We start from the raw sequence: 16,621 nt of genomic DNA, 5'->3' as shown, positions 1-16,621 counted from the left end.
ATAGCAATGAATGGACAAATCAACTCCAGTATCTGTGCACATGACCATAGCTTTTTTCTACGCTTCCAAACTCTAATGGTGAGACCCAACTGGAGTAGACCTATTCATTCAATAGAACTTACAAAACTATGGATTTACTAAGTTTCCATTTATTCCTTGTTAGTTTAGAAGGTAGTAGTATAATTTAAATGAAAATGCTCTTTCTTACCTACATACAAATGACTGTGATCAGGTAAGTCAGGTGCCTATAGTTCAATCTACTATCTAGAATCTAAGTGAAAATGGACAGCTGTAAGACCTTTCTTCTCACTCTTTATGGCCCTTTCACACAGATGTATATAATCCACATTGAACTGGATTATATGGCAGTGTGGACTCAGATAATCCAATTCAAAGCAGATGTTGTTGATTTATTTATTTATTTAATATCAAAAGCATTGGATACAAAAGTATAAAACTGATAAAAACAGAAGGAGCACAAGTGGCTAAATATCTTTTGACCAAAAATGGGCAACAGCGAATGCATTGTTGTGGATTATCTGCCTTGATATTTTGGTTGTGTGGAAGGGCCCTATAATTCTCGGAACTGTATTTTCACATCTCTTAAAATGCAGAACACTTTCAAATAGTTGATTTTTCTCTATAAGGTAGCCAAATGATAGCTCTAGAACTACTAGGGGCCCTTCCGCACAGTCATATAACCCAGAATATCAAGACAGATAATCCACAATATCTTCTTTGAACTGATTTGTCTGAGTTCACACTGCCATATAACCCAGTTCAAAGCAGATAATGTGGGATTTTATACAGCGGTGTGGAAGGGGCCTAGGTCAACCCTAGTAAAACTTGCCATTATCTATATGCTGGACTACTATCTATGTAATCTTCTGTTAGCATGGCTACCTCCCTGGATGGGTATAAGGCAGGGTTTGAAAGGCTACACATCTGGAAGTGCCAAGGAGAGGAAGGGAATATTAGTTCCAAGGTTTTCATAATGCATAAGTTGCATCTACTCAATTTATTTATTCCAGTAAAAGTACAATAGAGTCTGTAATAGCCACTTAGAGTCTTCTTGTGAATAAAAAAAAAAGTATAAATAAACATAATAATAATAATAATAATAATAATAATAATAATAATAATAATACCAAACAAAATTACATAGACATTGACAAAATTATGATCTGCCAACTGCAAAAGGCCACCCTACTGGGGTCTGTGCGCATTATCCCAAAATACATCACACAGTCCTAAACGCTTGGGAAGTGTTCGACTTGTGATTTTGTGATATGAAATCCAGCATATCTATCTTGTTTGCTGTGTCATAATATAATAATAATAATAATAATAATAATAATAATAATAATAATAATAATAATTATAATAATTATAATATAATGTTCACAAACCTTAGAATCTCTATTTTTTTTCCTAACTGCTCTGTCTGGAAATTTGTGTGTGTGGGGGGGGGGGGGGGGAGGTGGAATAGATTCCAGGATCAATCTGGATTGCCCACCCATTCTTAAAAATGAAGGCATCACAGCTTTAAATAGTTACTTTTTTGGATTATAGCTTCTAAAATCAACCAGCCAGCCTGGTCAGTAGCCATGACAACATGGAAATTCTAGAAGAAATAGTCAAAAAACAACTTTTCTTAACTCTGGGCAGAACCTCAGAGCTTGGAGCTACCCCCCATTTGCAGCTCCTCACCAAGATGACAGACCTTGTAATGTTTTCACCTTCCTTGCAAGATGTCATCTGGAGATTGCAGGCCGTCAGAGCTTCAAGAAAGACAAGACAGCTTGAAACACACAAAATTATGGAAAATTGGAGAGAAATGGAGCAAAACGACTGAAAGAGTTTATGCCTCTTTCAAAACACCTGAAAACAGAAAGGGCACAGAAAAGAATGGTTCTCTCCTTCAGACGCCACGTTTTTGTTTCCCCTGAACTGTAAAAAATATAGATTGATGCATCTACTGACAGATGATGACTGAGTTCTCTCCAGAAAATGAGTAAGGAGAAGTTTGCCATAGTCCATGCTTTTGAGTTTGCTGTAACTTTCCCAACATGCAGATGAAGACGAAAGGGAAAGAGAAAGCCATAGGACCTATTCTGAAATCTCACTTTGTGTTTAAGATCACTCCCTGGGCTCATCTACACCAGGGGTCCACAAACTAAGGCCCGTGGGCCGGATGCAGCCCTCCAAGGCCATTTACCTGGCCCCTTTCCTAAACTTTAGATTTAGGGTTGACCTAAGTCTGTAACGACTTGAAGGCACACAACAACAACAATCCTAATTTTGGACTATTTCATTATCGTTTGGCCCCCCAACAGTCTAAGGGACCCCTGATCTACACTGTGGAATTAATGCAGCTTGACACCACTTTAACTGCCATGAGTCAATGCTATGGAATTATGGAGGTTGCAGTTTTACAAGATCTTTAGTCTTCTAAGCACAAGGTCAAGAAAATCTATATACAGACTCTTCCTTAAATGTATTGTAGAAGGCTTTCATGGCCAGAATCACTGGGTTGCTGTGAGTCTTCCGGGCTGTATGGCCATGTTCTAGAAGTTTTCTTTAAATGTCCTTTGACTTTCAGGAAGTGTTTGAGGTAAAGGTAAAGGTTTCCCTGATGTTATGTCCAGTCATGTCTGACTCTGGGGGATGGTGTTCATCTCCATTTCTAAGCCGAAGAGCTGGCGTTGTCCATAGACACCTCCAAGGTCATGTGGCTAGCATGACTGTATGGAGCGCAGTTACCTTCCCACCGGAGCAGTACCTATTGATCTGCTCACATTTGCATGTTTTTCTAGGCTGGCAGAAGCTGGAGCTAACAGTGGGCGCTCACTCCACTCCCCGGATTCGAACCTGTGACCTTTCGGTCTACAAGTTCAGCAGCTCAGCGCTTTAACACACTGTGCCATCAGGGGGCTCTGAAGTGTTTGAAAACTCCAACTAAAAATCTTGCTGTCTTGGTTTTTAGGGCTGTTCCTGTAGTTATTTGAGGCAATGATTCAGAAAATTGCATTGGCTAGACCTTATCGGCTCTAGTTTCTTAGGTATGGTTATGATTTTCTATGGGCGAGCAGATGATGACTGTTATGTGGCATATGTTCTGCATCTCAAAAACTAGAGCTGGTAGGGGAAGACTGGTGCCATTTTTGGAATCAGCAGGTCAAACATACCCAGAAACAGGGCTAACATTTGAGGCACCAAAATGTGTGTTTGACATCGTAATAGATGATTACAGGTGAAAAGCAATATAGTATTGTGTCACTTCATTTTTGGTTCCTTTCTTGAGGGCTTGGACTACTGATGATGGATGTGCATATTTATTCATTCTGCGGGTCTTATGCAAGGTTTGTTGAATGGACATGGCTTAATTTTCCCAGTTAAACCATGTTCTTGGTGATGGAGGCAGCGGCGCTTTGTTCTCAGTGCTTCTGAAGTCCGTAGGCCATGGCTACCCTTTCTAAAAAGAAAAAAAAGGGAGGAACATTATGTTTCAATTTGATCCACTTCATATATCAAATGCGACAAGCTCAACTTCAGAACTGGAGCTCTTTTTTTGCCTTGATGCCCGTTTTTGTCACCGATGATGTATGGAGGGTAGGAAAGGAACAGGCTTTTTCATGCTCTGTGATACAAAGAAATACACAGAGAAAACAGAACATTTATTTGACTTAAAAGTGTAGAAATGACAGCAGAGAGGACTAGGGACTCTGCGTGTGCATGGATCACACTGTGGGAGAGATATCCTTCTGGACTAGAGCTCACAGAATAACATCAGCCAGCATGGCCAGTGGAAGTTGGAAGCTGTGTTCCTCTAATGTTTACCCTCAAGTTGATTCCAATTCTGGTGAATCTATATATGAGAGACCTCCAAAAACCCTGGTCAATATCCACCCAAATCAGGTGGCAAACTCAGGGCAACTCAACTCAATCTACCTATAATGTGGCCTATCTTTATCCTATTGCCTTCCACTTATTGATCAAGCATTATCTTTTCCAAAGAGTCACATCATTTTGTTCTTTCTTTTTAATTTATCCCCCTCCCAATTGCATTGCAGAAGTTACATATTTTGGTCAAGATATAATGTAATCCAGCGGTGCCTTTGATCCCCATACCTCCCCACTTCCCTATAGACTTCTCTGTTGACTTCCTGTTTCCTGGGAAGGAGATGTTTTTACTTGTAAGGGTCACATCATTTTGTGACACGTTCAAAGTTTTGGGAAACTTTATTTGCTCTTTTTAGCATCCTTGTTACCCACAGAACACTCCTCCAACACTACTTTACAAATGAACTGAAATTTGGGTTGCTGTGAGTTTTCCAGGCTGTATGGCCATGTTCCAAAAGCATTCTCTCCTGATGTTTTGCCCACATCTATGGCAGGCATCCTCAAAGGTTGTGAGATCTGTGGGAAACTAGGCAAGTGGGGTTTATATATCTATGGAATGTCCAGAGTGGAAAAAGAACTCTTGTCTGCCCGAGGCATGTGTGAATGTTGCAATTGACTAATTGACCACCTTTCCAACAGACCTCACAACATCTAAGGATGCTTGCCATAGATGTGGGTGAAACGTCAGAAGAGAATGCTCCTGGAACATGGCCATATAGCCCAGAAAACTCACAGGAACCCAGTTATTTCAGCCATGAAAGCCTTCAACAATGATTGGAATTTTTTTTCTTTCTCAGCTTTCTTCACTATTTAGCATTCCCAATTAGAATTACTACAGGCTGGATGGTTCTGATATTGGTATTCAATGACATTACACTTGGGGGGAATCTTAACTAGTGCCTTTCCAAGGGTGCATCTGCATTGCCAAATTAGTATAATTTGATACTATTTTAACCATCATGGTTCAGATGCTGGGTGTAGTAGTTTGCTAAGGCACAATAACTCTGTGGCAGAGAAGGTGAAAGAGCTTGAAAACTACAACTTCCATCATTCCATAGGATTGAGCCATGGCAGTTAAAGTGGTATCAAACTGCATTTATTCTATAGTTAAGATGCACCACAAGTCTGTTGGAGACTGACAATGAACACCAGGTTTTGTAGGAAAGACCTGGCAAAAACACCACCAAGTATTTCTTGCCTTTAAAAAACCCTATGGAATCCATGAGGTTGCCAGATGATGATAGGTGACTTGAAGATATGCCCACACACAAGTTGGATGACATATTTAACTCTTTTAATATTTTATTGCCCACTTCAAAATTGTATAAAAGATCTGTGGCAATTATTTTTGTCTTAGTATTCAGTTGTAACCTTGGAGAGAAGCTTCCCACAAGGATGGTAAACATCAAACATCCAGCCGATCCCTGGGCAATGTCCTTGCAGACGGCCAACTCTCTCTCACACCAGAAGCGACTTGCGGTTTCTCAAGTTGCTCCTGACACAAAAAAACGCAGTTGTTGTTCTCATTATTTGCCAATTTCTCCTTCTAATGCAGAGACACACAAGAAAAAAGAGACACAGGATGCTAACGAGATGGCCTTGTATATGTGATACTACATTTTATCACACAGAAGATCTAAAGTCCTTTTATTGACAGAGGGGTAATTCAAATCATGGGTACAAAAAAGTTCTAAATCAGAAACTCCAGAATGATTTGCCCCTAATATAAATATTCAGTAATGTATAGAAATTATAGGAAAATATTGTTAATTGTAGTCAGAAAAAAATGAAATGTATAAATATAGGATGGATGACCCCAGCTTGATAACAGTAAATGTGAAAAGGACTTAGGGGTCTTAGTTGATCACAGACTAAACATGAGTCAACAGTATAATGCCACAACCAATGGGCATAGTATACCTTTCAATGGAAGAATTAGTGCCACTCTATTATGCTTTGGTCAGACCTTATCTAGAGTGTTCAGTTCTGGGCAGCACAGTTCAAGAAGAATATCATTTCAGGATTTTTATTCCTGTTTCAGGATAATATAATACAAGGTATATACAATAAAGTCTCACTTATCCAACATAAACAGGCTGGCAGAACGTTGGATAAGCAAAAATGTTGGATAAAAAGGAGGAATTAAGGAAAAGCTTATTAAACGTCAAATTATGTTATGATTTTACAAATTAAGCACCAAAACATCATGTTTTACAACAAACTGACAGAAAAAGCAGTTCAATACACGGTAATGCTATGTAGTGATTACTGTATTTAGGAATTTAGCACCAAAACACCACAATGTATTGAAAACATTGACAACAAAAACATTGCCTACTAACTAATTGACTACAAATAAAGAGAGAATTGCATAAAATGAACAACATTGTCAGAAGTTAAATCCGTAAAAAGTTTAGTCCTTGCTGCCTAGAGAAACAGCTGTGGATTCAGGCAGGAGGCAGACTGTGTTGGATAATCCAGAAGATTGGATAAGCAAAGGTTGCATAAGCAAGACTCTACTGTATCACAGTTTGAGCTCTAGTTGAACTTCTGGATTTTATTGATGGAAATCTGTTTGTTGAAAATGTACATGTAGTTTTGTTATAATAATAGGAAACATGGTTTGTGGGGGCAGAATAATAAGTTTCATTGGTCATGCTGGTTAGGACAATTTTTTTTCTTGCAGCTTTTGCCAGCTCTATCTGTTGTTTCAAAAGTTTAGGAGCCATCACAAGAGGGGGGAAACAAACCTTTTGACTGGAGCAAACAGATGGTTCCACCCCCTAAAGTGTTTGATCACTAGTTCTTAAAGAGTGGGAAAGTAAGTCTGGAAGACCAAGTGAGCATTTATTTTTGAAAGTATCATGTTCACATGCCATCTTTCACCATCTATTTTTATGGTCAAACAACACCTGTCTGGGAGAGATCAGCTGTGAGCAGTGAGGGAGCTTCCTGCCAGAAAGGCATGATCTGCTTCACTTCCCTATATCCCAGGATCAGATCCCAGATTATCTGCTGGATTATAGGACTCCACACTGCCATATAATCCTGTTCAAAGCAGATAATCTGGATTTTATATGGCAGCGTAGAAGGAGCCTTGATTGCATGCAGGATTCCCAGGTCAGTAGCATCCCATGCCCAGAGACTTCAAGGCCAAAGCCTGAGCAAAGGTGGTGGATCCTTGAGATAGCTCAGGGATAAGATAGGGATCCATGTAGTCATGCTGGCAACATGACCTAGGAGGTGTCTACGGACAACACTGGCTCTTCGGCTTAGAAATGGAGATGCGCACCAACCTCCAGAGTTGGGCACGGATAGACTTAATGCCAGGGGAAACCTTTACCTTTACTTAAGATAGGCAGGAAAAGGATGGGAGAGGACTTTTTTTCCCTGGGCCATTTGATGGTCGAAATTGATAGGAAGAGAATCTGACTAAAATTCAACTAACAGGTTATTTTGGCAATCCTGGATCCTGTTCTTACCAAGTTCCCATTTCTAGCAGCTCAATCACTGTGGCAGATGAAGTCTTTCTAACCCACTCTGTCTTCCTTCTAGCACATATGACACGTGGCAAGTTTCTCCAGGTCCTATACCATTGCTTGGGCTTGTTGATGACTTATGGACAGCCTCCAGAGAGTCGTTCATCCTCACTGCTAGTATTGTCCAGGCTACTGATTCAAGAAGCCTCACAAATCTTACTGTTGGCATACCATTCATTTTTGTGTGTGATGCTGCTGCTGAAGCACTACATACAATGAAACTTCTTTAAGCTGGACCACTGAGCCCTGGTGCCAGCAAGGAATGGAAGATGGGGAAGCTGTGCTATGGATTTAAAAGCAATGGTAGCCAATTATTAGAAACCAGAGGACCACATTGACCCCATAAGGAATCATGAAATGCTGCACTACCTGACATAAATGCACATTTTTGCTTCCAAACTTGCTGTAGAGTTGTGGGGGTATTCTCCATTTTCCCCATAGTTATAAGAGAAAGTGACCTGGGAATTGTTCCCTGTTCACTTTAGAACAAGGTCTCCCCTGGGCATTCAAGGTTCAACGGCAGCCTCAAATGTGCCCAAAAAATGCCTCCAAATTTTCTCTAAAACTTAGAGGCAATCACTTGGGGAGCAAATGCCATCTTCTTCCCAAGACATTTGCACAGCCCCCTCTCCTCCCACAGCAAGCCTAAGAACATCTTTTTCTCTCTGGTGTCCCCCTCAAAATGGCAACAGAAAGTGAGATTGCATCACTACCTCTTGCATTTGTGAGAAGGATTGCAGAGGAAGATGAAGATATTTAGGGTGATGGAGGTCTCTGGGGTGCTTCTGTATGTGATTTTTGGGTGTTTTTGGTATGATGTTATGGTGGTTTGGGGGTGGAAATGGCTAATTGTCAATTTTGACAAACTGAGGTAGAGGTTTTGGACGTTTTGGGAGGATTGTGAGATGATTCAAATATTTCAGAACTAAGGTCTATGTGCCATAGGTACTCTTGCAGGCCCCATTATGCTTACCTTTGATATGGAGGGTGTTTGGGGGCATTTTACCCTCCCACATTAGTTCCCATGGGGGCTACAAATTTGTTTCACTTTGTCAAAGTCTGAATCAAAGCACACAAACATCACTTCCCACCCGCAAGATAGGTCTCTCTATGCAAAGAGCCAGGGAAGGATAGTAATTCATCAGGTTGGAGTTGATGGCCTTGCAGTCTCTTCCAACTCTAAGGGACTTTGTCTGGTGTCCTGAGACCTGGCATCTCTAGCCGTGCTATATAACTTTTTTTAGCCATGTTTCATTTTCTGCTGATTCAGGTACCTGGGTTTCCACACACACCTACCTTTCACAAAAGCTGTTATTATGCCACTGCTGAAGTTGGTGCACAGCAAAAGAGAGTGAAATTTTCCACCAGCACTAAGCTGTGATTGAATTTGTTCAGATTAGGCCCGGAGCTGAGCAAACCTGAAATGCATCATTTGAGGGATGCTCTTTCATTTTTATGGAAATGTTCTGCCGTCTTCAGATCTAATTGAAGGTCCTGACATTCCAATTTCCCTATAAGAATGTATTCAAACACCAGCTCAGTTCCTATTCTTTATTTTCTTTGCAGAATTGAAACAGCGACGCATCAGATGCACATTCATCTCAAAGCTGGCAATCTTGAGCATTGTGGCTGCTTTTTCAATGTGTGCTCAATAACTCTTATTCAAACAATATCCTACGGCTTGATCCATGATCCGCACAAACCAACTTTAGTGTAGGATTATGGACATCCCTCCCACATTACGTAAACAAACAAACAAACAAAGAATAGCTTTTTCCTCTCTAAACAGGGATTAAAATGCAGAGAAAGTTTGGGCATTAGTCATATGCAAACAAATAAGTCCAAATTCAATAAGAAGACAAGGGGGTGGAGGAATAACTATTGGAGAGCCTAAATTATCCTGGAAGAATGGAAACCTCGATCCAAATACTTATAGAACTGGGTTAAGTATGTTCCCAAAACCCACAATGAAAAATATATGGTTCCCTCCCTGAAAGGGTCTATTTCTGGCAACAATTCAAAGTGTTGATTCCAAATTATAAAGTCTTAGGTCCAAACTACATGATAGTCCATATAAATCTGCCCAAGGCTTTCAATCTTTAGAGGGGTTTTTTTCCTTCATCTTGCCATCCACACAGACTAATCTGGTCGAGACACAGGAGAGAGCCTTCTCAGGGTTTGTCTAAGTGAAATTTTAAAAAATTGCATGCAACTCAAAAGCATTGAAAACCTAAAATACAATGTGAGCATTTGCTTGTAATACATTTCTTTGGGCTTTAATCAGTTTCCCAAAAATGTGCCTTAGGTTTACAGAAAATCTAGACTTTTAGATCTGTGACCATCCTGCACTTTACTATGTCATAGGGTAAGAAGTTAGTGGTGTCTGAAACAAACTGATGAAAAGAAAAAATAAAGTATAAGTGTGTGGATGATATCATCATGAGTCTCCCCCTGCCCCCAATAAAAAATATTTTTATTCGTATACATGAAGGAAAAACAAAGAAAAGTTGGAGTGTCCACAGTTATGTGGCCAAATACAATGCAAATGATTGGAAATGTGGAATATCCTCTAACAGCAAGGTGAGTTTGTCAGTAAAAAATAAGTGGCCGGCGATGATGCTCTCCCTGTGATGTGTGTGATATATATTGCATCAATGGAGTCACTGCAGTCCCAATGCAGGGCAGGAAAATGTGGCCCAAATGTGGGATTTTTGTTGGCAGTGTGGACAGGTCCCAAGGGAGGCTTGCTTTGCCCCACTCTGCTTTATTTTGGCCAGCAGTCAGAGATATTTCTGTTTAAAGTGGCTTGCAGATCAAACTGAGGGTAAGAGGGACATTCTTTTTGTCTCTTCCTCAGTCAACTCAGCATCATCTAATGTTCAGTTTTGCAAGCTTTTAAAAAATTTTGCTTTTCAAGCCTTTTCCGTTTTTGACAGTGCCCTGGTCCCTAACTTGTTGAATAAGTAGGAAAGGTCTGTAGGTCATCAGTACAAGTATTTCAAGTTTAAACAGATCACAGACATGATGACTGGTGAATCCCATATCAGTGGGCGAATCTACACCAATTTTAATCTGAACTTCAAAGCAACTCTCCAGATCGCTGAACCTATTTGTAGGACTGGGTCCAGCACCTTTAAAGTTCAGAGTAGATTTACAGACTCCCTGCTAATCATCAGCCATCACTAGATCAGGGGAGTAGGAGATGGAAAGTCCTTTGCCACCTGATGTCATGGACTGTACGGTGCATCATCCTCAGCCACAGTGAGGGAACCAGCACTCAGGTAAGGTGGTATCTATAGTTCAACAACACTTGGATATCCAAAGCTGGGAAAGGCTGTCTTACTGACTGCAATGGCTCACACTTGAGCAATCTGGAAATATGGGTCAGGGACAGAGCACATGCTTTGCACGCTCGTCCAACTTCCAATTTCTAGCCCCATTAGCCAAGCATTTCTAGTGTCACTGGTTAAATATATCCAAGGAAGAAGGGCTGATTGAGTCCCTGGAAAATTTCTATTACAATTGTGAGTTGACTAAACCCATAGTCTGAGTTTTTGTCAGGCAATGTCATAGTTTCGTCATAAAGCCACTCCCACGATTGTGTGGAAGTTCGGGGATCATATTCTGGACATGTATGGACCTGTGCTAGTTCTTACAGCATTTGTTTTTGGAATTTAAATATTCAGGATGCTATTATTAGTCTCAACTGAAGCAGGTACACAGAATCATCCATGTTTCCCTTTTTGTTCATTCACCAATTGGCAACCCATTCGATGTGGACATGGAATATGTCTTCTCCTATGAAAACATTTTCTTTTCCTTTTCCTGATCGGCTGTGGCTCATCACTTGTGAAATGTCCTCCCCTTGAAGACCTGACTGGTGCAAACACTGGTTTTATTTCAGCACTATTGCTTTTTTTTTTTTTATTAAACCTTCGGGCTAATTTTACTTGCAAGCATTCATATAATTTTTTTAAAAAACCCTTTAAAGCTGCCTTCCATTATTTAAATTGCTGAATATATGCTCAACATGTTTAAATTATTTCTTGATTTTAATTTATAATGTGTTTTACAGTTTATATTGCTTTATTTGTTTGCTGTCCTGTAATCTCGTGATTAAACATTGAGATAAAATATTTTAATGAAATAAATCAATGGAACCAGGAGACATTTTCATACCATGCCCGCTGATTAAAATGTAAGTGTAGATGTGGCTACAAGTTGCTTATGCTTATGGCAACTCCATGAGTTTCATAAAGGTTTATTAGGAAGGACAACAGTACAACCTCCTATCCATGCATTCAACATCTATGGTTTCGCTTACACACATTTTCTTGGCTTCTCTTGGTCCTCCAGTGTGAGTGTATGGTATGCTTCTGATTCAAGTATAGCAAAATAAAATAAATAAATAAAACCTCATTATTATCCATTGCATCAAGTGTCCCTAGTTGTGTGCGTGTTTTGGAACTTGTCACCCATGAATATGGAGATTGTTCTGTACTCAGAGGTGGTTTGCTATCGCCTTCCTCTGAAATATAATTTATGGTCCCCAATCCAAGTCCTGACCAGGGCTGATCCTGGGAAGTTTCCAAGAGCACTCAAAAACTAGAGGATGGTATTTTGGAGTTCCTGAATGATGACTTAACCCAGTGGTTCTCAACCTGTGGGTCCCCAAGTATTTTGGTCTACAACTCCCAAAAATCCCAGCCAGTTTACCAGCTATTAGGATTTCTTTGAGTTGAAGGCCAAAACATCTGGGGGCCCACAGGTTGAGAACCACTTGGTTAACCCAACTGTTCAGAAGCTCTTTTGTATAACAAATCTGAATTCACTATTGGATTTGAGGCCTGTGGTTGGAGAAACTGGGTATCATCCTTCTTCAGAAATCCTGTTCATTTACATTTCTGTCAGTAGTAATTAACTGAGTTTTCCCTAATGATCCTGAAGCTTGGTCTGTTTTTGTTTTGGCTTACAGTGCATTCTCTTTGTATGTATTGCAGCTGAAGGGTGGAAAGTGGAGGGAAGTGAAAAGGCTTTCCTCTGACCATTCAGAAAGGGTCAATGTCACGATCCTGCCCTATAGAAAAGAGCTGCGTCCCACCCGACCTGCAAGAACCGCTCTTGTGGTGACTCCACTTCCCTGCATTGCAACACTGTGCCCTGGCCAACTCCTGGAGTTTGCTAATTTGTGTGTTTCCACTGGAGGCCTGCTGATTCAATCATTTTAAAGATGCCCATTTCTTCCACGCCAGAGAGTTTTATGGCTCTGAGGATTAGAAGCTTTTATCCCAACCAACCCCGGAGCACTATATATTCTGATTTTTATGGTAAGCTTCACTAATAAACTGTTTAAAACATATGCTAATTGTGTTTATTGTATTCTCTAATTATCATATGTATCATTAAAGATGTGCCATCCCATTTAGAATCTTAATCCACATTACCCTTTCGGCTTCTATCCCCCCCCCCCCCCTTCACCCTTTTTAATATCAAAAGGCAAAGAGGGAGGAATCACCTTTAAATGGAGCATAAAATATAAACAATGCTAGGAAGAGCATATCAGGATGATCAATTCCTATTTATTTTAGTAGGATTTCTGTAAGAGAATGTCCTTATCGTTTCTGCCCCAAGGTTGTAATATACAACTCCCTTCCTTCAGAAGAATTACAGAGCAAACCATTGACTTCTCTGCAAATGCTTGGAAATAAATGAATTGCAGCCATAATGCTAATTTGGTTTCCTGTGTGTGTGTGTGTGTGTGTTTTCATACACATGTCTTGCAAATGAATGAGAGACTTTTGTAAGTTGCTAACATCATTACATTTTTAACCATAGATTGAAACACAGGAATTAATGCACTCGTTAATTATGATGAATTAATTACAATTACACAGTCAACGTTGAGCACTCAATGATTTTGAGAGGAGAGATTTAAGCAAATGACTTCAAATATCCCACCAGATCCATAGAGCTTAAAGCATTGACTTTGGTTGGACTGTGTCCATTCTTTGTTGTTCAAGGAGGACAACATTTGTTTCTTGGCCCTATCAGTTGCCCTGAAGCTACACTTTGTTGTAATTGTAGTTTTCAGTTGGGGAGTGTACCAATAGGCCTATGGGCCAATACAGTGGCCCCTTGGTCTCAATTTGGATTTGACTCCAGTACCACCATCACTGCTCCACATAGATACCAAAATCTGTGGATGCCCAAGTCCCATGATATACAATAGCGTACTAAAATACTGTCACATCTATATATATAAAATGATAAAGTTGTTTGCGCAGTGACTATAACAACAAAACTAAACATCCCAGAAATACGAAATTTGGCAACACAATGCAAAAGGCTTGCCTCCAGGTTACAACAACACAACCACACCACAAAACCACAATCCGGACCCACAAGACTCACAACAACGCATCATGCGATAACAACACAACTAAACGCCCCAGAAATACAAAACTTGGCAACACAATGCAAAAGCCTTGCCTCCCAGTTGTAACAACACAACCACACCACAAAACCACACAGGACCCACAAAACTCACAACAACGCATCATGCGATAACAACACAACTAAACACCCCAGAAATACGAAACTTGGCACACAACTAAACACCCCAGAAATATAAAACTTGACAACACAATGCAAAAGCCTTGCCTCCCGGTTGTAACAACACAACCACACCACAAAACCACAATCCGGACCCACAAAACTCACAACAATGCATCGTGACTATAACAACACAACTAAACGCCCCAGAAATACGAAACTTGGCACACAACTAAACATCCCAGAAATACAAAACTTGACAACACAACACAAAAGCCTTTTCTCCCGGTTGTAACAACACAACTACACCACAAAACCACAATCCAGACCCACAAAACTCACAACAACGCATAGTGACTATAACACAACTAAACGCCCCAGAAATACAAAATTTGACAACACAACGCAAAAGCCTTGCCTCCCAGTTGTAAGAACACAACCACAACACAAAACCACAATCCGGACCCACAAAACTCACAACAACGCATCATGACTATAACAACACAACTAAACGCCCCAGAAACACAAAACTTGGCAAAACAATGCAAAACCCTTGCCTCCCAGTTGTAACAACACAACCACACCACAAAACCACAATCCGGACCCACAAAACTCACAACAGTGCATCGTGACTATAACAACACAACTAAACGCCCCAGAAATACAAAACTTGACAACACAACACAAAAGCCTTTTCTCCCGGTTGTAACAACACAACTACACCACAAAACCACAATCCGGACCCACAAAACTCACAACAACGCATTGTGACTATAACAAATACAATATTTGACAACACAACTCATCCACCTCCCCAATCACTACATTCACACTTGGCCTCCAAAAAAACAATTACAATAATAACAATGACAATAACAACAACAATAAGAATCAACACCATCACAGGCAAGAAACAGCCAGGCACTGAGGCTGAGAGGCCAGTCAGTGCTACACTGGGCCTCCAAAAAACAATACAGTAGCATCTAACTTATCCAACCTTCATGACCACAACAACAACAATAGTAATAAACACCTACACAGGCAAAACAAAAAAAAGACTATTGTACCACAATAAAAATATAAACTGCACTCAGCAGAATCAGACATTACAACTAACAACAAACCAAAGACAACAGGGATCTCAACCAATTATCAATCAACACAAAAATTGAAGAAGGTAACAGACTTCAAATACTACTACTAATGTGAGTATAAAGAAGGTGGAGGTCACAGCATAAATACAACCTAATGTAGACTGACCAACACCACCAGACTCAGACACAGCAACGCGTGGCCGGGCACAGCTAGTATACAATATAAGAGCAAAATCAAGGTTTCCTTTTTAGATTTTTAAAAAGATTTTCAAACAATGGATGATTAGATCCATGGATACAGAATTCTTGTTAGATCCCAGCCAGCCAGGGCACCATGGCCTGCAGTGTTTCAGGACTTGCACTTTGACATAGATAATGCTGAGGATTATACTGACATTTCACCCTCCACGGAGGGGCCTTTGCAGCTGCAGGTGCCCGAAGATATTGGCTCTGGAGACTTACTAATTGGGGAAGATTCTTCAATTCCTCCCTCGCAGATAGAGCCAGATGTTGCTGAGATGCCTGGGAATGGGGTTTTTAATCATAGAGATTTTGTAACCAGAGGGAGGAGTGCAAAACAAGGGGTCTGCTGGAGCCAGAGACTGGCAAATAGATGGGATAATGGTTAGTGTTCCCATGGGAAAGTTTTGGGAGTTGTACTCCCTAAATTCTGAACAGTCCGGATTCTGTTAAAAGTGTTTCGCTCAGTAGATTTTCTTGAAGTGTCAACGTTGCTTTCTTGGAGAGAGGTTTCTCCATCTCCAGCTCCTGTTTCCAAGCCAAGTATTCCAGTTCCAGTCGGGCCGTGCTATGCCGCAACTCTCGAGTAGACCTTGACTTTACTTCAGTTGTTACTCCTTGTTCCTGTTTCAAGTTTGCCTCAGCCTTGACAACCTTACTGCCTTGATTTCCAGTGGATTGAACTCTGTTTTCTGCCAGCCTTGTTTCTCTGTTTCAACTCATGGACACTTTGATTTCTTTGGAGAGCTATCAAGTTCTCATTGTTGATTATAATATCGGACTTTTCCTTTTACCTATTTGGAACCACCATTGACTTTCTAAAAAGAATTATTCCTTACTCAGACTCTATACTAACTTCCTTTGGATATATAATTGCTTTAATAAAGATATAGTGTGTTATATTGGCTGTTGTCTGGTTTTCGAGTGCTCATGCTGCCTTGGGGTACAACAATTCTTGGAGATGGAAACCAACTGCATTCTGTTTTTGAGATCCTGCGAGTCTGCTAAAACACAAACACATGAACACATAGTTGTCTTCTATGTGTTTAAAAAGGGAATTGCCATTCCTATAAGATTCCAGGAGAGGCAATTCACCATAGTGAGGGCAGAAATAAGGAGATCCAGGCAATATGGAGAGGCTGAGGTTCACAAAAAAAAAATTCTTGGGGGCAGCGACTCACATAGAGCAGTGATTCTGAACCTGGGGTCCCCAGATGTTTTTGGCCTTCAACTCCCAGAAATCCTAACAGCTGGTAAACTGGCTGGAATTTCTGGGAGTTGTAGGCCAAAAAC

The 16,621-nt window shown here is 40.4% G+C and overlaps 1 long non-coding RNA gene across 1 annotated transcript; it reads left to right on the top strand.

The window, feature by feature from the left end:
- The first annotated feature begins 1,621 nt into the window (after positions 1-1,621).
- LOC134298536 (uncharacterized) lies at positions 1,622-16,235 on the top strand. Its single transcript, XR_010005650.1, has 2 exons — positions 1,622-12,769; positions 15,812-16,235. It is a non-coding gene; the product is annotated as an uncharacterized LOC134298536 (long non-coding RNA).
- The last annotated feature ends 386 nt before the right edge of the window (positions 16,236-16,621 follow it).

This window comes from Anolis carolinensis, chromosome 4 (assembly GCF_035594765.1).
Source record: "Anolis carolinensis isolate JA03-04 chromosome 4, rAnoCar3.1.pri, whole genome shotgun sequence".
Taxonomy (NCBI): Eukaryota; Metazoa; Chordata; class Lepidosauria; order Squamata; family Dactyloidae; genus Anolis; species Anolis carolinensis.
This window is presented reverse-complemented; position numbering and strand designations above follow the sequence as displayed.